Raw genomic sequence first — 25,953 nt, forward strand, 5'->3', positions numbered from 1 at the left:
ATATGCGAATTGCGACATGCAAAACCATGTCGCAATTCGATGCATCAAAAATTCGCAAATTGCAAATTTTTGCAGAATGGCCTTTTGCACATGCAAATTACCACGGATTGAAACCAGGTGGTAACCAGGTGCAAACTATATAAAGAGGCCCAGAATGCCTCAGCCTCTTTTCCACAATGGCTGCACTCTACGTCATGGTGAGGAGAATGAGGCTCTTGGCAGGTTTGAGGAGAGGGAGGAGGAGACAGGAGCACATTTTCAGAGTGCGCATTACCCTTTTTGACCAGACTGAGGAGGATATATTTGAGAAGTACAGGTTGAACTCAGCCATTATACTTGACTTGAGCTACAACCCATACTGCACACCACACAGGACCAATAGCATACCCACCCATATGCAGGTATTATGCTCACTGCACCTACTTGCCTCAGGGAGCTATCAAGGGGTCATAGCAGCAGCTGGAGGGGTATCACAGTGTGCCCTCTCTAGATTTTTCAAAGCATTTCTAAATGCCATGCTGAGCAGAATACACCAGTACATCAGATTCCCCCACGCCCCACAGGAAATACAGCAGACAAAAATCGATTTCTACCAGATAGCACAGTTCCCCCACGTCCTAGGTGCCATAGATGGGACACATGTTGCAATCTGTCCACCATCGACCACAGATTATGGGTACCGCAACCGTAAATACCAACATTCAATGAACATACAGGTGATATGCAATGCCTCCTACATCATAACTGATCTTGTGGCCAGGTACCCAGGGAGCACACATGATTCGTACATCATTTGCCACAGCGGGATTCACACAAGACTGCTAGCTGGGGAATTTGGTGAAGGATATCTACTAGGTAATTTCCCTCTTTACAATGGTGCATTGATGGCAAGTGACGTCAGATGGCACAGCTACTCATTATACCGTCTGTTCCTTCCAGGAGACAGTGCCTACGCAGTGTGCACCTACATGATGACGCCCTACCTAAATCCTGCAACACCAGCAGAGCGGAGATACAATTCAGTACACAAGGCAACCCGCAATGTTGTGGAGCGCACCTTTGGCCTGCTGAAGAGTCGCTTCCGATGCATCCACAAAAGTGGAGGGGCACTAAAGTACAGCCCTGACACAACCTGTAGAAAAGTGGCCACATGTGCGATCTTGCACAATATAGCTACCACCAGTGGCATACCTTTGGAAATATCAGAGCCAGACTCAGAAGAGGATGATGATCCCATACCACCCCTACAGCCAGCAGACAGGACCAGTGCAGCAGAGGGCAGGCAAAGACGTGCTGACATCACGCACAACCATTTCAGATGTTATGCCAACACAACCTCATTGGCATGTATTCCGGTAGTTAGCACCTTTATTACCTTGACTTTAGGTAACATACGTGTCACTAGGACAAAGCAATACACATGAGTCAGACATGAGCCATTAACAGTGTCGCACTATTGTAATCATAGTTTACTGTATTGCTACATGTGAAGGTAGTCCCCTGTGGCCCTCAATGTCACATCTTACGACCACGCATTCCAATTGAGTGCGCAGTGGCCTCGCCGGCACCTCTTGTATCAGGCTCACAGGCAGTAGTGTGCCTGGCACTGCGACACCTAGGATCCATCACGGGGACTGCAAGACTGCTGAGGCTAGATGACTCCTCAGTATCCCCAACATCCAGTTCGCTGGGTGTAGCACTGCATGCTGTCAGCATAGCATCCAGAACATTGGTAATTTGCACCAATCCCTGGGCAACATCCCGACTGCTATGTGCTGCCTCCACCTGTGCTGCCACAGCACGCCGTGATATCAGGGCAGTAGATGTAGCAAGACGATTTACAGATCTGCAAAAGCCATTGAACATTCCCATGAATTGCCTTTCGCGCCTGAGGTGGCTAACTCGCTCATGCCTGATCTCAGTACAGAGTTCCTTAATGGCATTTGTCAGTTCCTTGGTGTTCTCCGCAGCTGTTTGCTGTCCCTCATGCAGCTTGCAGATGTTTGCATTCAGACACTCCAACTGCTTGTGCAGCCCCCCCATATTGGCATTGTGTGACTGCATCTACCTGTGCATTGCCCTCATGTTTTTGTTTTGCAGGCGCTGCACTTTGAGCATGGACACTTCAAGGCCACCAAAGAATGATGGGCCCTCACCTCCACCTGTGTGCTGTGTGCCTTCATCGTGAGGCCTCCTGCGGGGAGTTGAGTGACACTGGGGTAGGGACTGCTGCCTTCCTGTGGATCTAGCTTCTGGGGATGGTGTGTGGCCTTCATCCGGCATTTCGTCGGAGTCCAGGTTCAAATCGTGGAGAGGTAACACCCTTGCCCTGCGTCTGATTGGTGCTATAAACAATGACTCTCTGGTGTTGGAGTCGGACAGAGGCTGTGTTTCTGCATCCCCCACATTGGCACATTCTGCTGCTGCTGGGCCTGAGCCATCTGCAACGACAATGTGCAGCATGTCATTTATGTATGTATCACCAAATGTGGCACAATGGTAATAAATGTACACTTACATTGTATCACTATGAACTGGGTGTTTTGTTCTTCTGGGTGTCGCTCTACTTAATTGCATTCTATGTGCTATTTTCAGCTCTGGGTTGTGGACTACCACTCCCATAACGCATTGTTGTGCCGCATGTAAGATGTGGAATGGACTACTTATCACAATGGTTTGCACTACTTGCTATTTCCTAAGGGGCATTTGTACATGCACATATGGGGTTACATATAATTATTGGACTTACCTTTACTGGTGCTGGGTGTGCTGGAAGTGTCAATGCCAGTGACCCCACTGACAGCTTCTGGAAGCAGTGTGGACTCCACCAGGTCTTCCATGGGGGGGAGGGTGTCTGGGTGGATGGTCCGCCTCCTGTGCTCCTTGCCTCCTTTAGCCTGCTGGCCACCCTCTCCTTGGCACGGGAACGCAGGTCGTACCACCTCTTGCGTATCTCTTTCACTGAGCGCTGCGCAACCCCCACTGCGCAGATTTTCGTCTGGATGTCAACCCAAAGTTTCCGCTTCTCACTCTCTGGTACCTGGAGTGAGCTCTTCCCAAATAGCCGGTCATGGCTCCTGACCACCTCCTCAGTGAGCACCTCCAATTCTTGCTCACTGAATTTCAGCTTCCTCTTCCTGTCTCCCTCCTCCTTCCCATTACCAGCATTGGCCATGTTGATGTCAGGTCCTGGCTTGCTCACAAACTTGCTCCCTGGGGCTGGTCTGTGACTCTCTGACTGCTCCTGTGGGTGTGGTACCTGGAAACAGCATGGGCTGACTCACGTCCTGCTTGTGATGTCATCAGGCTGTGCCAGGTGACCGTTTTTGCAATTTGCGATTTTCAAATACCGAATCTTAAATATTTTTGCAATTCGGTATTTGGACCTCGCAAATTGCATTAGCGATTTTTAAGAAATCGCTATTTCTGACTCGCAAATTTGTTACATACAATTGCGCGACTCAGAAATAGCGATTTCTTTAAAATTGCTATTTCCGAATCGCAAAAGGCTTTTTTCATACATCTGGCCCTATATCCCTTGCATGTAGTCACATCAACACCACCAACACTACCAAGACCTCAGAGCCCAGGTAGTCAGTCAACACCATTCTTGAGGCAACTATATAGAGGCATCCCTTGCTGTAACATATTGTAACAGCCTTGCCTCATCGCCCAAACGCATGTGTGCTGGATCTCACAGTCATTACAACTGACCACCACACTTAGACAACACATCCACATGAAGCAGCCATCCCTACATCAAGCAGTCAGGGTGTCCCCTGGGTGCATAGAACAATTAACCCAACAGGTGCTGGCGGAATAGCAGGCTGGACTGGAATCATTGGTAACATGCCACTACCCAGACCAACTAAACTGAAGTTGTGTTCAACCATACATATTGATGCTGAACTGAAATGTGCCAATACACAAAATATGTACCACAGATTGCTAGCAGTAGGTCACAACAGTCCCAGGCTGAGCCCACAACTATTTGGACACAACCAGGTCAGACACGAATTAGGACATAAACACACTCATACAACACATGGGGTATGGCTTCCACATAATTCCAGATCACCCGGCAGGGATGGTGCATTGGCAAGCCAGGTGTTGGAAAGACTGCCAGTGCACTTGGCAGTATGAGTCACACGTTGGGATGGCGCCATCCAGGGGCACACCACACCACTTCACCAACAACCATTTCATGGGGGTTACACTGCCATGAAAAGGCTGGAGGAAATTTGGAAATATACCTGGAGGGTAGTGTTGAACGCATCACAGGTCTGGTGTCACAGGACTGATGCCAGAGCCAGTCCCTCCGCTGCTGGTAACCTGCCATGTCCAGGCCATTGGCCCATGGGGCATTACACATTTACAACAGTTGCCACCACCACCTGTGCTGTAAGGGGTGAACAATTACACAGTTTCAGTCAAGTGACCCTTGGACTGTGGCACATGAAATATGAACCTACCTCAGTCCCTGACCTGTGTACCAGTCCTCAGAATTGGCAATGTCCATAGACACATTTACCATCAGACACTGTCACAAACAGAATGATTTACACAGCAGAGATTTCATACCCATATTGGCCATCTCTTGGTTCAAACCTGAGCTTCTGTCACATGAGCTGTACTGTCACTCAGGGAAGACATGGCTGTCTACCACAGGGATGTTGCACATATACTTAAAAACCAACAGCTCCTCCTTGCTGCAGTGATACCATATGTAGTGCCACAGATGGCAGCTGCTGGGAATTGGGAGTCCACATCTGCAACCACTGAGGTGTGTGTGGCCCCCTCTACCTCCCCACTACCACCATCGAGGGTAGAGTAGGCACCACGCACATCGGAGGATGAAGATCCTGGTAGCACCAGCCCATGCCACATGGGCAGTGTTTTTCTTAGTCCTGTGCTTGACATCATGCCAGTGTTGGCACTCTGACAGATATGCACTCCATCTCAACACACTGTTGACCTCTCTGCAATGGACTGCTATTGTCCCTAACTTTCCATTTGGCAATTTAATGTACTCCTGCAATGAAAGACACTTTACCCAAACATGTCCTGTGACATGTCCCTCAACCCTGGACTTGTGTTGGGTCCCAATTGGATGGATTCCAAAAATAGGGTCACAGACCTGGGCATTGTATATACTTTGGACTGTTACACTTGTAAATAAACAACACCTACACAATCAGCATGTTTATGTGTGTTGTTATACTTCTACTATGCCTAATGTTTGTGATTTGTGTAACATGTCTCAAGTCACAGAGTGTCAGTATAAGAGTGCATGTACATGTGGGCACATATCTATGCACATGGTACCTACATGTTGTACGTTGATGTTGGCCTCATCCCCTACAATCAAATCACTGAATATGTGATATATTCTGAAAACATGTATGCTACACCCACTACATACTGCAAGAATTGGATGTGAAACAGTCATCGGGAAATTTCATCAGCTGGAGTACCACTAGAACACATTGGTGTGAAACAGAGGGACTCAAACTCATCCATTATTGCCACTGGTCAGTTTAGCAGGATAGGAATGATATGTAGTCAGTAGTAACATGTCCCACAGCGACCAACATCTCAAAACAAAACACATACAATGTTAGCTGAATTCCCACACCTATCCCGCCCTACATATGGTCAACATAGTCAGCTTGAGTGGTGGGAACACTGGATGGCAGGTGCACAGGTAGGTAGATGTGTTGTAGCTTCAAATGTGACAGCTCAGTCATAAGGAGGTGTTGAAAATGTCAAGAGAGGGATTTAGATGCAGGACAGAGTCCCCAGGACAACACACAATTTGCACTGTACACCAATGGGAGGACCCAAGCATATGGCACATGAAGTAAGGGAGTACTCAACAACATTTATTATGATAAATAAATCAATTTAACAATAATAATGAACACCTCTCCTATTCTAACCTGTCCTAGTTGTACCTAACCCACAACAGACCCTAACTACTCTATTCTACACTTACCTTGCTCATTAACTACACACTCTAAACATTTTCCCCCCACCCACCTTATATCACAGGACACATGCTTGAAAACATACACTAAACTACACATTTAGTAACTATAACTAAACAAATATATATTTTTTGTATTTTCTTTACAAACATATAAAAGCCCCAACATCACGACCCACATAGTAAAATAAAAAAGTAGTAAACCCACCCCCAAACCTTCTTATCTGAACTAACCCACTAACCTTTTCTAACCTACAACTAGGAGTGACATAATGTCATTCAGAGGTTGGCCCTTTTGAGTCTTTCTTTATATTCTTGAGGGCCTTGCTATTCTTGGCCACCTCTTGCTCAATGGAGTCTAACTTTTGTAGAACCAGTTGTACATCCTTCTGCAGATCTTGTATGGCACTCATGTCGATAGCAACTGATGTGGTTGACTGTGTCATGCTACTTGTGGGTGCAACAGCTGGAGCAATGGTGACGTTGGCAGCTGTGGGCCCCTGCAAAGCAGTTGTGCTTGGCCCAGCCTGTGTGGGCAGTGTGGGTCCCGCTTGGCTGAATGCCTGCCACTCACCAATGGATCGCTCCGAGCAATAGCGGTGTGCCATCCTCCTGAACCCAGATTCCACTGCCAAAATGTGCCTGTAGCGCACTGCCCTCTTCTGAAAGGCAGAGTTGGTTGTCATTCATGTTGGCAGCTGCAAAAATGAGGCAGCCAAACATCAGTGTCAGCATTGTGGGGAGTAAGTACAGTATATCAGCTTACTATCAACATCAGATAGCACATGCAGTTCTACTCAAAATCCAGATGGTACAAAGGTCCTGATGGATGAAACGACAATGCTGCCTTAGCACTATTTCCCTTACACCATAGTCATCCACAACAATATTAGGTAAAAAACAAATTCACATGTGCTCAGACTTTGTGGCAATGCTAAGGCAGCATCAAATTCACATTGACCAGGGCCACTATTCCTCTTCTTGAGTGTCTGATTTTCAAACATACATCACGGTAAACTTGATGGTATTTTTGTGAGTATGGAATGATGTTGTTTACCATAAGGGTTCAGTGTTGATAGGTACACATGCAAGCCCAATCAAAAGGACTGTCATCCTCACAGTGAGCATCACATCTACCTACACATTAGTTGATCTCACCCCCTGTGCCCCAGGGGGAATGGCCATGCAGATCAACATCTCAACTGTCCAGCTCATCCACCAATGCATGCCCACTCATACATGGAGACAGGGGTTGGACCATAATTTCGGTGATGACAAAATATAAAGCTGATATCCATAGGTCTCTCACTTCTAGATTCATGTGTCCCGGTGTAGACACCCACCAATACCTGATTAGCTAATACCATTCTTCACACACCCATAACCATGCCAGCACACAATTGTACTTGACCTGCATGCACACCTATCACATTCCATTTAGCTGTCACGTAGGTGGACTACAAGAATAATGGCACCATGCTAGTAGACAAATGCCCACACATTCCTACATGCACATCACAATACAGGGATGGCCCAATTTGTCAAGAAAATGGTGCATCACTGTGTTGTGTGAATGACAGTGTGTTCCAGGGCCATTACAAACACAACAGTGCACATCTGAGTCACATAAGGAGCTACATGTGGATTGTCATCACATTGTTTACACAATGCTGGCCATTGAGCGCCAGAAGCCTCACATGATATGACTTTCTGCTTGTGCATGGGGAACCACTTAAATGTGACACATTGTCACCATCCATCCTAATCTGCTTTATGATCATTTTACAGCTCATCACTCCTAGCAATGAGTGCTGAACGCATGACTCACTCACACTAAACACTTCACCACTCCACAGGACAGGCAAAATCACACTTACTGGATACATCTTGGTCCTCAAATCTTGCCACTTCACCTATGGTTAGAGGGAGGTCCACCTGAAATATATGGATGGAGAACCATGGTTAGTATAACATAAATGTCACTACTAGTGGACAACATATGGCATTATGTACTATTTCAGAAGAGTGAGGTATTCATCCAGGTTGTGGACAGTGCAACAGACACACCACTGCATACTCACAATGTGACTGTCACTCTTGTGTCTGAGAATCATACATCTGCACTCTTATACTGGGCCTGAGACTCATGTAGTGCTACACCCTGCAACAACCATGTGTGGCCAATCTGTAGAAGATGGAACTCCATGGTAAGAGGGGGAGTTGGGTGACAGATAAATGACATGACCCTCGTGCTCTGCAAGACAACTGATTCAGGTATTCTGGCTGGAGGACAAGCAGCTAAATACTTAGCCTGCAATTCACATGCATTGTGTTATCCATGACTGATGTATCACAATTGTCCGATGGCATCAAATGGCCCATTGCCAGTGCCCCCTAAGGGGGTTATTCCCCCTTTGTAAACATAATGGCAGGGCTAATGTATGTGAAAGTCTGACATTATTGCACCATATAAGGATAGTCGTACTTAGTTAGAACAATCCACTCACAAATGATATGCTGGCAGTGTTTAACCTTATCATACATGGCACAATGCTGGGGCACAGATGTTGCCATGGCCCATGAAATGTGTGACTTAGTGATGGATGTGCATGACTATCCACACTTCTGACTTGCATTGGTTAAATGTTAGGATACGTGAAACCCATTTCTATACTGGCACAGTGACACTCCATTCTGGTTGCGTGCTACCTGTTCATATGCATTGCATGTAGCACACCAATACATCTGCTACTGGCATTCAAGTGCAGTGAACAGTAATTAGTTAGCCAATGGGGTACTCACAACCAGACCCACCAATCACCACACCAAGATGGTCGAGAAGATCCTGCTCCCTGCCCACAAGGTCAGCCCAGAGATGCTTCAGCTGATGGTCACTGCGACTGTGTGGTACACCCTCTTCAGCTGGTGGGGCACCTTTCCCCACCGCAGCTGCCTTGGCTCCGTATGGTAGCCCTGGATCACATGGCCATCCATCTCTAGCATAAATGGGAGGTAGTGGGATACCAACCAAATAAATCCTCCCCGCTCCTCCTCCCCCATTCTGATCATTCTCACCCTGCCAGACCTTGCACTGGGGTACAGGTAGGAATTAATGTTAGACAGTTCAATGGACAACAAAGAGTAACACTCAAAAAATATATAACCCATCTAACCCACCTATGTAACTATCCCAGACAGACATGTGACAACACAAGTATAAGGTAAAATGCACTGAACACAGCAAATTCACAGACACTGGGACAAATGACAATAAAATACAACAGTAAACACAACAGGAGGGGCAGCACAAGATAGACTAAATCGCAAGAAGACACCACCAACTTCAAAACACAACCACACAGTAAAAAGAGGCACAGACTGTAAAAAGAAAGTGAAAGTACAGCCACTGTACCATGCCTGTAAACAGGGTATCCTATTACATCACTTTCTGTGCCCTTGCGTCACGTTTTCTGTTATTTTGTTTTACGCATCGGATATTTGCATGAGTATTTCTGACGCATTGCATCCATTTATATTGACGCATAACCTTTATGCGTCGATTTAACAGTAAATCAGCATTGCGTGGAGTGCGAAGGTGGAAAACACGCTAAGGGCCCATGGGTCATGTACTTTGCGTTTGCAGATATTTCCAATGCATTTGCGTCTTTTTTTTTTACACTAATTGTGATTGCGTGATTTTGAGATTTGTTGATGCATGCACCCTGTATCAACATAATAATTGTATGTGCTGGGCTGCAGTATGGCATTTTGTGTAGGGCCACATGTGGTATTCCATTGTACAATGTGATTTGTGTGTGATAGTTGTGTTACACCAATGTGTGCATTACACAATCAACAGCATGCAAATGTATACACGTCATGCATATGTCTGTTTGTGTGACAACAGTGTATCCACATATGTATGTCAGTCAGTACTATGCAAGCGTCATGATATGTGATTGTGGTTTGTGTAGTTGTCTTACAGAGCATCACATTTCATGCAACATTCACAGCTCAGGGATTGTTGATGATGGCTGATGCTTGCAAATTGGCAACTGTTATGCGACAATGTAGCCATTGTAAATCTCACAATCTTAGTAGTCTGTTCAAACTTTACTGTACCACCATATTTTGACATCCACATGTGTGGACCCCCTATTTAGTTCATTTTTAGACATGTTGTTGTTGTGGGTGATGTGCTATTGTTATACAAGTTGGCAACATGGATGTAAATTAAATGTAGTGGTCCATAGACTGTGTCGTTCAGTTGTCACATTCAAGTGATGGGGCTAATTGTGATGTGTGTGATGGTAGCAGTTAACTCTTACACTTCAGATGTGATGTTGCTACAGTACTCTTCAGATTTGTATTTGTGGCATGCTCCCTGAGGAAAGACTGACAATCCTGGTGTATATATTGAAGACACCAAAGCCAGATTGTGTGGATGAGTGAGATGTTTATTGACCAAATTTACAAGTTGAGTTACGTGATGATTATGTGAAGAAGTTTTGTACAATTTGCAGTCTGCCGCATATACCAGCAGCTGTGTTGTGGTCTTCCCCCTCATTTACTTCTCAACCATCGTCCTTCTCCTCCTCAGGCATGTCATCAACCTGCTCATATAATAGTACGTTCATCTGTACACATATGTTATGCAGGATGGCACAGGTCAATGTGATGTTTCATACCATTTCTGGGGAATATAGGAGGCTGCCTCCTGTGATGTCCAGGCATCTAAATCTGGACTTCTGGGATGCCATATGTCCTCTCCACAATGGTCCGTGTCCTCTGATGTCCCTCATTATATGCACGCTCTGCTGCTGCGCTTGGGTTGTGAAATGGGATCATTATCCATGGCTGTATGCCATAACCCATATCTGCTGCAAAAGATTACAGGAGTAAATCATTTTGAGGGCTTGCAAGATGTAAGTAATGGAGCCTGGCAATTGATATTAGGATCTGGTTGTGGCTCATATGTATCTGTGTTTTGGTGTGAGTTCCTAACCTTGTGTGATCTTTCCTCAGCACTAGGTTGTTGGACATGACAATCTTGTGTATTGGTCAATGACCTAGAACACTTGATTTGGATTCCACACTGATAGTCATTCTTTATGTACCATGCGTTTTGTAGTGCACCTTTATATCAGTGTGCTAACAGTAGAGGGGACATGACACATCCTGACAACACAATGGGGTCAGATGTGGTGGCAACATGGTGGCACTACAGTGCCTGGACATCCCATCCCTTTTGACATGTGTCATTGCAGATGAGGTGTGACACTTAGGGCCTATGAAATTGGTTGGTGTGAATGCACAACATGTCTCCAAAATTGGCTGCTGTGTCCCGTAACATTTCAACAATGCAAGGATGCCCCATGTGTGACATGTTACTTGGCAACCTTTTGTTGTCCCCTGTACCAGTTGCACATGTGTAGCCATGCACCACTGCTACCTACCCTACACCAGGGTACTTGGCTATCTGCCATGTGCAGGTGAATGTATCTGTGCTGTACGGTACACCGCCCTGGACATATGCTTTTTTGATGGCCAATTGGCTCTTTGTGTGTGTGCAGCCGTGTGAAGCATGCATTTGTGCCACATTCATCTGAGTTCATGGCACCGTCTATCTTCTATTTGCAAACTGCATACTGCACCCCTGGGGTGGTATTTTTTTGTTGGCACTTCCTCAGGTCTTAGGGGACAGCAACATGTGAGTCTGCACCTTCATGCTATGTATCTTGTAGTGACAGACCTGCAGCAAGAAACATTGCACACCACTTCCATGCTACATGCAGCATAGGAGGGTGACCAATTTAGAATGTGGCTTAAAGTAATATAGAGATGGTCATCTGCCAAGATGTACATACAATGCAGGCCATGACTTTGAAACTGTGGCCTATATCATTGTTCCCTTGGTGTTCCAGAGTGGCAGCTAATGTTTGTGTCAGCCATGAGGTGTCCAAGGGTGTGTATTCCATTGTCACTGGATGATCAACATAACTAGCAGTGTCTCTCCTATCTTCCAAAACAATACTGTGCATTTCTACTGTCGACACATGCACAGTGCAGGCTATGGGATGTAGCTCAGCTACTTAGCAAATGTGTCCCTTGGCACAGTGCATAGGAGGTCAGTGATGTCCTGTTGTCTCCTGCTGGGTCCCACTATGACATCCATGATTTGCACTGTCTGACTGTGGTCCTAATTACGAACTTGGCAGCAATCACTGGCGACTGCAGTCATGACGATGAAGTGCACACCGCCGAATAATGATGCCAAAAAGACAAACCTCCAAAAATCCTGCAACCTCCACCCACCGCCAGGGCCAACGACGGCAGAAAGGCAGTACATCCTACCCGCCACCGTCAGGCAGACAAATCGTCCGCCCACCAAATAATGATGCACAAATCAGCTTGGCGGAGAGTGAATGCCGAACGACCACTGGCTGTACGGACTGCAACGGCCAGCAATGGGACCCACCAACAACAAATGCACACATTGGCAAGTTTGAAACCCACATACCTGACACACATCCACAACACTATAAAACACACCCATACACACCCCACAATCCTTTGCAACTCCAATAGCACGACAGATATTGACAACACAACACGCATACACTGAACTCACCATCACACAAGTCACACACACAAAAACACCACCAAAACCCATACATTCCCCAAACACCATCATATGCCACACACCCAACCACACAACAACACCCTCACCAATACACCTACAACACACCACCCACAACACACACCATGGCACCCCTAAGCACCCCGCTTCACAGACAGGGAGCTAAGGACCATGGTGGACGAAATACTCAGGGTCGAGGCACAACTATTCGGGGCACAGGTGCAGCAGACACCCATGGCCAGGAAGATGGAGCTATTGCAGACAATAGTCAGCAAGGTCAATGAAGTGGGAAACCATCCATGAAAACAGGGAGGACATCAGGAAGAGATGGAACAACCTGCGTGGGAAGGTTCGGTCCATGGCATCCAGGCACAACATCGCCGTACAGAAGGCTGGAAGTGGTCCCCTACCTCCTCCCCTCAAATACACTGACTGGAAGGGGAAGGTCCTGGCTATCCTGCGCCCGGAGGGCCTTACCGGACTCACTGGAGGACTGGACTCGGGTGAGTCAACTACAATACCTTAACAGTCACCACACCTGTAATGAATGTATCACCTCATCTCTCTCACTACCACCAGGACCCCATCCCTTACTTTTCATGCGACTAAAGGGCAATATAACCATCAATTAGTGCAGGGCAGTGCTGCAATTGGCCAAAAATTACAGGATATCCACATCTCTATTCTCTCACACACAGGCACCACCACCCATGCCACCCGGACGGAGATGTCAAGGAGTGCCAGTCCTCCACCTGAAGACGGAGGCCCCATTCAGGAGAGTGCAGAGGGATGTCTGGACACAGATGAAATCCCTGGCCCATCCACCAGTCCTGGACTGTCACCCTCCAGAAACCCCACCCAGGACACCACTGAAACCTCTACCACTCAGCCACCATCATCAGCTCTGGCCAAATGACCCCACACCAGTGTCACTAGGCCACGGACTGGCTGTTCACATGAACAGAGGCCAGAGTCTCCACCCACCAACAGGCAGGATGATAAAGAGCCCAGTGCAAGTGGGACTGTCAGACCTGTGCAGGAGACACAGGCATAGGGGGCTAGGGCAGTGGGAGGGCATCAGTGGCCCAGGGGGGTGGCCAAAGGATGGATGCAGCAGCCCAGGAGGTGATTTATGAGGTCCTGGGAGCATATCACCATTCCCAGGACAGGATGGGCCAAATCCTGGCCACCTTGGAGCAGAATCAGAGGCTGCAGATAGCACACCACCAGGAGGCCATGGAGCACTGGAAACAGCTCAATGCCACCATGGCCTCCATTGCAGGGGTGCTCTAGCGCCAGTACCACAGCCAGCCTGAGTCTTCCACCTACCTGCAGTCCTCTACCACTAGCCAGGACACTGCCTTGCTATCTACATCTGCAGCATCCAATGGACTGGTGGCACTGCCAGAAGACCCTACCCATGCATCCCAGCTGCTCCTTCACTAACGTGCCCTCAGACCCAGATATGCCACTGAAACACCAGCCAAGACCAAGCCCAATGCCAGGAAGTGACTCTGCCCTGAACTGTCTCCTTTGTGTGCCAATGAGCTACCTTTTTGACATGCCACTGCCATCACAACATCTTCCAATGGCCCCATGGACCATACCCAAGTGCAACCAACAGCTGAGCATATGTACCTGAGTATGTTGTTCAACATGTGCCCACTCCCTTTTACTGTCCCAACACTTACGCATATAATGACATTGAATAAACACACCTGTGCACTCAAAATATGTCCTTAATCAATATGAGAGATCAATTGTGAATGTGAATGCATTAGCCAGTTACCATCATAATCCCACTTTTATTGCAGGAGGGGTTCCAACACACTGTAGTGTCTGAACTATGTCACACTGTACATAAAATTGCATTCCCTGGCACCTGCCACTTCAGTCATAATTTAGCATTGTCACTGACAAAAGACACCCCATTACTTATTACATGAGTCAGACTGAAACTATGCAGTGAAGACATCAGCATCATTGAACAGTACTTGAGAGTCACTGGAAGTATAGCCGGATTAGCTGGGTCCTGGAGTTGATATCTTTCCCCTCTTCTTCCTCACTATCACTCTCATCCCTCCTCTGAGGTTGAAGGGCTGGTTGGAAAGCATCCTCCTCTTCCAGAAGTGGGATAGCTTTCCTCACAGACAAGTTGTGCAGCATGCAGCAGGCCACCACTATTTTACACACCTTATCAGGGACATAGCACAGAGATCCTCCAGAGAGATAGAGGCAACAAAATCTTGCCTCCAGGAGTCATATAGTGCGCTCTATCACTCTCCTAGTACAGCCAGGGCCTCATTATAATTCCTCTCAGCATCTGTCCTGGGATTCCTCTCAGGTGACAGGAGCCATTGCATGTTGGGGTAGCCAGAATCACCTGCAAAAGTGGGCAGAAGAGGACTTGAACACACACAGTTTACTTGCATACAGCCTGCCTGTCAAATCAAAATCAAATCATTAACATTTATAAAGCGCGCTACTCACCCGTGCGGGTCTCAAGGCGCTAGGGGAAAGGTGGGGGGTTACTGCTGCTCGAAAAGGCAGGTTTTTAGGAGTCTCCGGAATGCGGAGTGGTCCTGGGTGGTCCTGAGGCTGGTGGGGAGGGAGTTCCAGGTCTTGGCTGCCAGGAAGGAGAAAGACCTCCCACCCGCCGTGGAGCGGCGGATGCGAGGGACGGCAGCGAGCGCGAGGCCAGAGGAACGGAGGAGGCGGGTGGGGACGTAGAAGCTGAGGCGTCGGTTGAGGTATTCCGGTCCCTTGTTGTGGAGGGCTTTGTGTGCGTGGGTGAGAAGTCGAAAGGTGATCCTTTTGCTGACTGGGAGCCAATGCAGGTGTCTCAGGTGTGCGGAGATGTGGCTGTTGCGGGGTACGTCGAGGATGAGGCGGGCTGAGGCGTTTTGAATGCGTTGCAGGCGATTTTGGAGTTTGGCGGTGGTCCCAGCGTAGAGGGTGTTGCCGTAGTCCAGGCGGCTCGTGACGAGGGCGTGGGTCACGGTTTTTCTAGTGTCGGCGGGGATCCAGCGGAAGATCTTGCGGAGCATGCGATGGTGAGAAGGGGGTCCAAGATGAAGCCGAGGTTACGGGCGTGGTCTGTGTGGGTCGGTGCGGTGCCGAGGGCCGTGGGCCACCAGGAGTCGTCCCAGGCGGACGGGGTGTTGCCGAGGATGAGGACTTCCGTTTTGTCAGAGTTCAGCTTTAGGCGGCTGAGCCTCATCCAATCTGCGACGTCCTTCATCCCCTCTTGTAGGTTGGTCTTGGCGCTGGCGGGGTCCTTGGTGAGGGAGAGTATAAGTTGGGTGTCGTCGGCGTAGGAGGTGATGATGATGTCGTGCTTGCGTACGATGTTGGCGAGGGGGCTCATGTAGACATTGAAGAGTGTCGGGCTGAGCGATGAGCCTTGAGGTACACCGCAGATGATCTTGGTGGGGTCTGAGCGAAACGGTGGGAGGTAAACTCTTTGGGAACGGTTTGAGAGGAAGGAGGCGATCCAGTCCAGGGCCTGGCCTTGGATCCCGGTGGAGCGGAGGCGGGTGATTAGGGTGCGGTGACAGACGGTGTTGAAGGCAGCCGAGAGGTCGAGGAGGATGAGGGCGACTGTTTCACTGTTGTCCATCAGGGTTCTGATGTGGTCTGTGACTGAGATGAGGGCGGTTTCCATGCTGTGGTTGGTTCGGAATCCGGTTTGTGAAGGGTCGAGCAGGTTGTTGTTTTCCAGGAAGGTGGTCAGCTGTTTGTTGACGGTCTTCTCTATTACCTTGGCTGGGAAAGGCAGGAGAGAGATGGGGCGGAAGTTTTTCAGGTCGCTCGGGTCAGCCGTAGGTTTCTTTAAGAGGGCGTTGACTTCGGCGTGTTTCCAGCATTCGGGGAAGGTAGCAGAAGAAAAAGAAGAGTTGATGACGGCCTGGAGGTGCGGGGCGATGATGTAGTCGGCTTTATTAAAGATGAAGTGAGGGCAGGGGTCCGAAGGGGCGCCGGAGTGGATAGAGTTCATGATGGATTTGGTTTCTTCAGTGTTGATGTGTGTCCAGTTTTTGAGGGTGAAGGCCGGGGGTGCGGGTTCGGTGATGTTTGGTTGGGTCTGGTGTCCGAAGCTGTCGTGGAGGTCGCTGATCTTGCGATGGAAGAAGGTGGCGAGGGATTCGCACAAATCCTGTGAGGGCGTGACGGCGTTGGCGTTGGAGAACTCCTTGACAATGCTGAAAAGTTCTCTGCTGTTGTGGCTGTTTTTGTCCAGTCTGTCGGTGAAAAAGTTCCATTTGGCAGCGCGGATCAGGTGGTGGTGTTTGTGGGTAGCGTTCTTGAGGGCGGTCATGTTGTCAGCGGTGTGGTCCTTGCGCCAGGCCTTCTCGAGGGTGCGACAAGTTTTCTTTGATTCTTTGAGGGTGTCAGAGAACCAGAGAGGTTTTTTGGTGTTGGTCTGTCGATGCGTGCGTTTGAGGTGAGCAAGGTTGTCTGCGCAGTTGGAGATCCAGTTTGTGAGGCTGAGGGCTGCGTCGTTGGGGTCGGTGGTGAGGGTGGGTTGGTTGGCGGCGAGTGCGGAGAAGAGTTGCTCTTCGGGGATCTTGTTCCACTGTCGACGAGGGATGGGTTGAGTGCGGAGGTGGCGGGTCTCGCGTCGGAATGTGAAGTGGACACAGCTGTGGTCGGTCCAGTGTAGAGCGGAGGTGTGGCTGAAGAAGATGTGTTTGCTGGCGGAGAAGATAGGGTCGAGCGTGTGTCCGGCGATGTGGGTGGCGGTATTCACCAGTTGCTTGAGGCCGAGGTTGGCGAGGTTGTCGAGCAGGGCGGTGGTGTTGGGGTCGTTGTTCTGTTCCAGATGGAAGTTGAGGTCGCCTAGGAGGATGTAGTCCGGCGAGGCGAGGGCGTGCGGGGAGATGAAGTCGGCGATGGCGTCGCTGGATGGGGCGCGCGGTCCGGGGGGACGGTAGACGAGGGATCCTCTGAGGGTGGTCCTGGGGTCGGTGCGAATTTGAAAAAGCAGATGTTCAGCGGCGAGAGGGGTGTCTTCGGTGGAGGTGGTGACGCTGATGGAGTCTTTGAAGACGATGGCGATACCTCCTCCTACTTGGTTGGTGCAGTCTTTTCTGGAGATCTTGTAGCCTTCGGGGATGGCAGTGGCGATGTCTGGAGCTGATGAGGCGTTCATCCAGGTTTCCGTGATGAAGGCGACGTCCGGAGCTGTGGAGTCCAGGAGGTCCCAGAGTTCAACGGCGTGCTTGTGGACAAAGCGAGTGTTGACCAGGATGCACTTGAGGTGGTTGATGGCGCGTGGGCTGGTGGTCGTGGTAGTTGCGTGGTGGAAGATGCGTTTGCAGGAGTTACAGGCAAAGGGTCCATGGGTGCGCTTGGGGTGGGCTTGGAAGCAGGTGTTGGAGCGCCCGGGGTTGAGGGCGTGGAGGGTGGTGGGGTCGTAGCGGGTCAGCGGGGTAGGGGAGGGCTGGGGACCAGGGGTCGTAGCGCTGGGCGCGGGCCAGGCGCGGACGGGCGCAGACAGCCGCCATAAGAGGGAGGAGGGGGGGAGGGGTCAGCTGGGGGCGAATGGGAGCTGGGGGGCGGGGCGTGCAGGAGGTTGCAGCGGGAAAGCGCGAGGGAGGGGGGACAGGTAGAGTGAGAAGAGCTGGGGGAGGGGGGTTTAAGGGTGGAGGGGGTGAGTGTTAGAGTTTTAGGAGAATAGGGAGATAGATAGGAGTAGGGTTGAAAAGATAGGGGAGGGGAGGTGGTAGAGGTGGGTGAGGGTGAGAGGTAGAGTGAGAGGATAGGGAGATAGGTAACAGAGGGGGTGTCGGGACGTGGGGGAGAGATAGGGAAATAAATAGATGGAGAGATAGGTGGAGAGATAGAAAAATAGGTAGATAGGAGGAGGGGGTGAGTGAGGGAGTTAGGTGGAGAGATAGGTAGAGGAGTGAGGGAGGCAGGTAGCGAAAGGGTAGATGTGGGTGATAGTGAGAGATAGGTGGAGAGATAGAGGGGTGTGAGGCAGGAGCAGGAGGGCAGAGACAGGGGCGGGAAGAGACAGGAGTCGGAGAGGACCGAAGAACAGAAGAAGCGAAGAACACAGAAGACCGGAAGAACACAGAAGAACAGAAGAGAAGAACACAGAAGACCGGAAGAACACAGAAGAACCGAAGAACACAGAAGAACAGAAGAGAAGAACACAGAAGACCGGAAGAACACAGAAGAACCGAAGAACACAGAAGAACAGAAGAGAAGAACACAGAAGACTGGAAGAACACAGAAGAACAGAAGAGAAGAACACAGAAGACCGGAAGAACACAGAAGAACAGAAGAGAAGAACACAGAAGAACAGAAGAGAAGAACACAGAAGACCGGAAGAACACAGAAGAACAGAAGAGAAGAACACAGCAGAACTGAAGAACACAGAAGAACAGAAGAGAAGAACACAGAAGACCGGAAGAACACAGAAGAACAGAGGAGAAGAACACAGAAGACCGGAAGAACACAGAAGAACAAAAGAGAAGAACACAGAAGAACCGAAGAACACAGAACAGAAGAGAAGAACACAGAAGACCGGAAGAACACAGAAGAACAGAGGAGAAGAACACAGAAGACCGGAAGAACACAGAAGAACAGAAGAGAAGAACACAGAAGAACCGAAGAACACAGAAGAACAGAAGAGAAGAACACAGAAGAACAGAAGAGAAGAACACAGAAGACCGGAAGAACACAGAAGAACAGAAGAGAAGAACACAGAAGACCGGATGAACACAGAAGAACAGAGGAGAAGAATACAGAAGACCGGAAGAACACAGAAGAACAGAAGAGAAGAACACAGAAGAACCGAAGAACACAGAAGAACAGAAGAGAAGAACACAGAAGAACAGAAGAGAAGAACACAGAAGACCGGAAGAACAGATAAGAACAGAAGAGAAGAACACAGAAGACCGGAAGAACACAGAAGAACAGAAGAGAAGAACACAGAAGAACCAAAGGACACAGAAGAACAGAAGAGAAGAACACAGAGGAAGATGCAGGGGACGAGGAAGCAGAAGAGCAGACGAACAGAAGATCACCAAAGAAGATAAAGAAGACGAAGAGCAGAAGGCAGAAGACCACAGAACGAGATGAGGAAGAAGAGAGGCGACAGGAGAGGCTGAGGAGCACACAGAAGAAGAGAGAAGACGGGGAGAAGAAGAGTACAGAAGAAGATTGCAGAGGAGGAGCGAGGAGGAAGAGACAGAGAGGAGGAAAAGAAGCAGGAGAGAGGGTGAGTAGCGCGGGGCAGGGCGAGGGGCTGGGAGGTGGGGGGTACTTACTGTGAGGTGGGTCTCAGGAACTCAGGAACCTGGAGGAGCTGGAGGAGCTGCAGCGGCAGGGGGAGCGACCTACCCTTGGGTCAGCTTTGTAACTGATCCAGTGTCATACACACTCACCCATGAGCCAAGCTCTGTCCCCCTGTAGTTGTCCCATCATTTATGGCACACTGCTTTTTCTCAGGCAAATGAATCATGGACTGATCCTGGGAACCTGGCATTGACATGTGAAATGTACTGATCAGCAATACACACCAATTGTATATTCATGGAGTGATAGTTCTTGCGATTCCTATACGCCTGTTCATTTACTCTTGGGGGTATGAGGGCTATGTAGGTTCCATCAATGGCACCAATCACATGGGGGATATTAGCAAATGCATAGAATCCAGATTTGATGGCGGTGAGTTCAGCCCTTTGGGGGAAACTGGACATAAGTTTGCAAGTGTTGAACAAATTCATCCAGGAAATTGGACAGGATGTGGGTGAACATTGGCTGTGATGCCCTGTAGCCATGCCCACTGTCACCTGAAATGAGCCTGTGGCCAAAGAATGGAGCACAGATAGCACTTGCACAGTTGTAGGGATGGCATGCTGATTCCGATTGGCCAGCTTCAGAACAGGATCCATTAAAATCACAGAGGTATTGGATTGTAGCTCTATTAAGTCGGTAGGCAATAATGAGGTGACGTTCCTCCATAGTAGCCAGATCTACCAGGGGTCTGTAAACAGATGGGGCTCTCCCTCACCACATGGGTCTGTACCTATGGGGGAGGAAAGAACACATTTTGAGTGTCGACATACACTTGCATCACATGAGGTCACTATACTTTTCAAAATGCGACACATAGGTAACGCACACAAACAGAAAGAATGAGGTACATCGTCAGGCTAATGTGTGCTGAGGTTTCTCTGTCATAATGGCATCACATTGTATACACACTTCCAACTGTGAGTACATGTGTGAATCAAAGAATCATGTCAGTAATCGACGAAGGGGACAGAGAATGAAGCCATAGATGAGGCCCCCGCCAAGGCTATGGAGACGTGGTGAAAGCAAAATGGCAGCCTCCTGCCATCCAGGTATGGTAATTTCAAAGTGACTTCATTCCACTGGCGTTAGTCGTCATGGTGGTAGGCGGTGTTCACCTTTGTGCACCTGATCATTGGATTACATGGTTGTCAATGGGGAACCTGTGCCAATCATGATTACCACAGGCGGTGACGGTGCACACCGCCGCGGTATATACCCCCATTTTGACAGACCCTTGACACTTGACTCCTGCATCACGTGAAGGGTAGTACTCCACTGCGTGTACAGCTGGAACCTGAGATGGCAGGTGTCACAGGGGAACGGGCCCCGGCCTTCACCGCGGAGGAGCTGGAGAAGCTGGTGGACGGGGTACTACCCCTGTTTGTGAAGTTGTATGGGTGACCAGAGGAGCAGGTGAGTTGCCATCTGTCATCCTTAGATGTGTGTGAATGTGGTGGATGCCTGTAAGCATGTGTGTTTGATGTGTGACTGCCCAGTTGTAGGTTGTCTGGCACTTTCTGCTTGTAATTTGTTCATATGCATGTCTCCATGGGCCATGTCAGTATGAAAGGGCATGGCATTTGTGTACAGGGCACCCACACTGACGTCTGTTTTTTTACTCTGTATGTCCCATGCAGGTCAGCGCCCATCAAAAGAAAGGCCTGTGGCAAGCCATCACCAAGGAAGTGCGGACCCTGGGTGTCTACAACCGGTGGAGCACTCACTGCAGGAACCGGTGGGAGGACCTGAGGTGCTGGGCCAGGAAGGCCAGAGAGGCCAGCTGCGGAAGGCCTCCCAACGAGGAAGGAGTGCCGGTCAGACCCTGACCCTCCTAATGGCCCGCATTCTGGCAGTGGCATAACCGGATTTGGATGGGTGCTTGAAGGCAGCACAGCAGCCACAAGGGGGTGAGTACCAACACTGTTGTGATACCACTATGATGGGTGTATTTGGATGCTGTGGGATGCATGGATTGTAGTGCCAGGCACTTAGACAGGTGTGTACCTGCAGCCCTGCCCCCTCCACGTCCTTGGGATAGTGTCAGAGCTAGTTTTGGCAGGGTCTGTAGGCCTATGAGAGGTCACCTTTTTGTCATCTGGTATTCATTGCGGCCATATGAACTTGTAGATGTATTGGTTTGGCATGGTCGCTCATGGGTTCACTTCACACAGTGTATCAGAGTTGTGTTTCATGAAGGTAATATGTTATATGCTGGGGTCATGCCTACTAGTCAGGGGCACATTCATAATGTATGTTGTGTCTCCTGAGGGTTCGTGCCAGACCTGGGTGGGAGTGTCTGTGTCCCAAAATGTACCTATTTCATGGATTTAACATACACCTTTCTTGTTTTGTCCACCCGTGCTCTTGTATCCCTGTGTACATTAGCATCCTCTAGCGAGGGAGCTGAGGCACTGGCAAGTGGTGATGCAGCATCCCACGGTTCCAAGGAGGCAGGGTCGACCAACGCCAAGGGGATCAGTGAGTTGGAGGGCAAGGGGAGTACCACGGGGAGGCAACTACCACTGGCGGTAGTGACTCTGATACCTCCTCCGATGGCAGCTCCCTGGTGGTGTTGGACCCTACTGGGCCCACCCATTCTTTGTCATCTTCCGCCAGCCTCATACCATCACTGCGCTCCCAGTTGCTCCCCACCGAGTTGCCTGTGCCCGCTCACCCAGGAGGGTGGGCGTCTCCTTCGCCCCAGGCATCTCATCCTCCACCCCAGTCAGCCCTCCTGCCCTAACGGAGGAGGCTATTGACCTCCTGAGAACCATCCCTGTAGGACAGACAACCATTGTGAATGCCATCCAGTGGCTAGCATCCCAGATGCAGCAATGCAATTCATACCTGGATGGCATTCACGGTGCCAGGTCTGGACTACAGAGATGTTTTTAGGCTCTAGCCTCCTCTTTGATGGCAGCCAGTGTCCCTGGTCTTTCTGTCCCCCCTCCCACCACCTCTACCCCTTCCAGCACCCCACTCCCTTCACACATCCCAAGCACACATACAGACAGCCATGCACACCGATCAACTCACAAGAAGCACACAGACAAACACAAACACCACACTTCCCACTACAGGCAGGCACACACCCAACATACCAAAGCACACACAACAACATCCACCTCCCTCAGTGTGTCAATCTCCCCCACCACCCTGTCTGTCACCTCAGTATGCACACCCACATGCACTACACCCTCAGTCACTGCTGCTGCCCCCATTCATGCAGTCACCACAACAGCTAACATCCAGACATGCACCCCAGACACCACACCTGCACTCACCATGAATACATTCACAGACACTTACAGCACACTCACTAGACCTGCAGACACCCACACAACATCCATCTACAATGGCAGCCTGTCTTCTCCCACTGTGTCCAACCCACTCCGCCCAAAACACTCAAACATTCACACACATCCACCACACATAAGCATACTAAACAGGCACCTGCATCCACGTCTGTCACACCTACACCTGGTATGAGCACTCCCTCAACCTCCACTCCCAGACCTGGCTCCAGATCCCCTCCAACTGCACCTAAGAAGCTTTTCCTCCGCTGTGTTGACCTGTTTGAACCCAATGGCCCACCCTGTCTTGTCCCTAAACATTCCCATGTCATTGCCCAGTCCAATCCGTTCTCGTCTAAGTCCTCCCCAGTCTGCCCTTCCCATTCCTGTGTCCCTTCCCCAGGGAGGAAGAAGCCCTGTGTTTCCCAAGGTTCCTTTGCCACCCTCCCTGTCCAGGCCCACTCCCCCTCTTTCCAAGGTCAAGCCCAAACCCTAAGCCCAAACCCCTCCCTTCAAGACCTGAGTCCCCACCGCCACCACCCCTGCCCCTGTTCCCTGAGGTGCCTGGCTCCCCATTGATGCCCCTATCCAGTGGAGTTTCCTTTGCACACATGGGGGTCAAGTTTGGGCTATATTTGCCCTTCAGGAATTGATCATAGTCTGGCCAATGGCCTTATTTGGACATTACTTTTGTTCCTTGAAATACAATTTAAGTGCCCAGCAGTGCTGTTGGCACAATATAGAGACGTTGTGCAGCGTTTCAGTGTGGGGTGTGGTGTGCACAGGTGTGTACATTGGTGCAGGTATTTGTTGGCTTTCGTCTGGTAAGTACATTTTGATATGGTATGTATGGCCAGTGGTGGGAATGGTTGGCAGTGCGTTGCAGGGTATGTGGGTGTGTAACTGTGCCCTTTCTTCCCATGTGTACTAGGCTGCAGTACTTACCGTTGTCGACTTTGTCGTCGGTCACGGTCCTGGAGGAATATGGCAAGGAGAAGCACTAGCATTATTTCCAACTCTCGCTCCATGCCTGCATCGGCGTGTTCTGTGTACCTATGGTGAGTGTTTCCTTTTATATTGTTTGTTTCCGCCACGCTTTGCTTGGTGGTGGTTCACGCCCCGGAACTGATGACGGTGTGGTGTTTCATTATTTGGTGGGTGGGTAGGGTCTTTCCGCTGGCCTGAGGGCGGCCTCCTCCGTCACCGTCGGGACTACAAAAATGACAGTGTGTGGATCAACCGCTACTAGTTTGTCATTGGCTTCATTATTTGGCGGTCCGGACCGACAGCCTGTTGGCAGTGGTTACCACTACCACCGGTGGTGGTGCAGTGTTTACTGCCATGTTCATAATGACCACCTGTGTCTCTGCCCCTGTTAGGCCATTTCTTATATATTGTACAGACATGATGGTGTTGTGAGTCAGTGAGTGTTGCACTACAGTGACTGTGGTTCCACTTCTAACACATCTGCCCCATGGTATGTGTTGGTCATTGATCTTGTATTCCTATGTGTATGAGCCACTGCATCAGGCAGTTGTCTCTGCACACTACAGGTAAGTTAGGTATGTGTCGATGAGATGCAGTAGGTATTAGCGCAATTTGTGTGGTGTTTGATATTTGTTCTGGCAGTGATTAGCACGAGATGACTAGATACATCCGTGCCTACATGGAAGTTACATGACATGGGCATGGTGTAGGTCCTTGACGTGTCTGTGCTATTGTTTGTTTGGTGTAATGTGTGTGATGTGTACATAGTGTGCAACCTGAGGCCACTTGTAGTGGTCGGTGTAGTTCTGCTGTTTTCAAAGGGGACATGTCTGCACCTGTCCCTCCTGTTGTGTGCCTGTCAAGTTGTGGGTGTGTTACGTACATGTGGGTATGAGTATTGGTGTTGTGCACTGATTGTGCTGTACTGCAGCATGCTGCATATTTGTGATCACCTGCACATGTGTGAAACCCTGGCCATATGTTATTGTAGTGGTGTATGTCTTGTGTGTCCGACAGGGTTGGGGTGTTGTGTGTACATTACTAGATTTGTAGACTTACCCACAAGTAGGCCATTTCTAAATTGTGCATCCTGGAACTGTTCATTGATCGTACTGTGCTGGAATATGTAGGCATCATGTACACTCCCAGGATACTAGGCCAAAATGTTTATGACTAATCCTTGGTGGTCCACTATGCCCTGCACAGTAATGGAATGCGTTTGCTTGCGATTCTGGTATAAGTGCTCTGTTGCTGCAGGTGGTACGAGCCGGACATGGGTGCAGTCCAGTGCACCAAGCACATGCGGGAAGCCATGGATTTGATAGAACCCCGTTTGTTCTCCTGCTGATTTTGGGGAATCTGATGTGGTGGGGTGTCAGGGAGATGATGGAGTCTAAGACCTTTGGCAGGAATGCAGAGAATGACGGCTGTGATACACCACCAACCAGTGCACCGGTTGTTTGGAATGAGCCACTTTCCAGCATGGCAGGACAGCAAGCTGCTTTGTTATAGGTGGTATGTTGTGTGGGGTCTGTCGGCTGGCTGCAGTTTGCGGCTCAATGTGGTACAGAACGTGTACTATGGCATGCCGGTTCAGTCTATAAGTCCTAATGATGTCCAGGTCCCTGAGGCCAAAGAGGCCTATCCTGATACTGAAGACCTTCTCCTGCCTTCTGCGTTGCCTTTGTGGGCTGCGTTGTGGTGGTGGTGATTGCTGGAGTTGTTGCTGTCCTCTG

At 49.5% G+C, this 25,953-nt stretch overlaps 1 long non-coding RNA gene across 1 annotated transcript in view; it reads right to left on the reverse strand.

Moving 5' to 3' along the window:
- Window positions 1-5,736: 5,736 nt before the first annotated feature.
- LOC138297308 (uncharacterized) overlaps window positions 5,737-25,953 on the reverse strand; it is a 33,245-nt gene continuing 13,028 nt past the window's right edge. The window contains exons 2-3 of the long non-coding RNA XR_011204012.1: window positions 7,864-7,921; window positions 5,737-6,684 (exon numbers count right to left, since the gene is read on the reverse strand). This is a non-coding gene — a long non-coding RNA (uncharacterized lncRNA). The remainder of the gene's footprint in view (window positions 6,685-7,863; window positions 7,922-25,953) is intronic.

The sequence above is a fragment of the Pleurodeles waltl genome, chromosome 5 (genome assembly GCF_031143425.1).
Source record: "Pleurodeles waltl isolate 20211129_DDA chromosome 5, aPleWal1.hap1.20221129, whole genome shotgun sequence".
NCBI lineage: Eukaryota > Metazoa > Chordata > Amphibia > Caudata > Salamandridae > Pleurodeles > Pleurodeles waltl.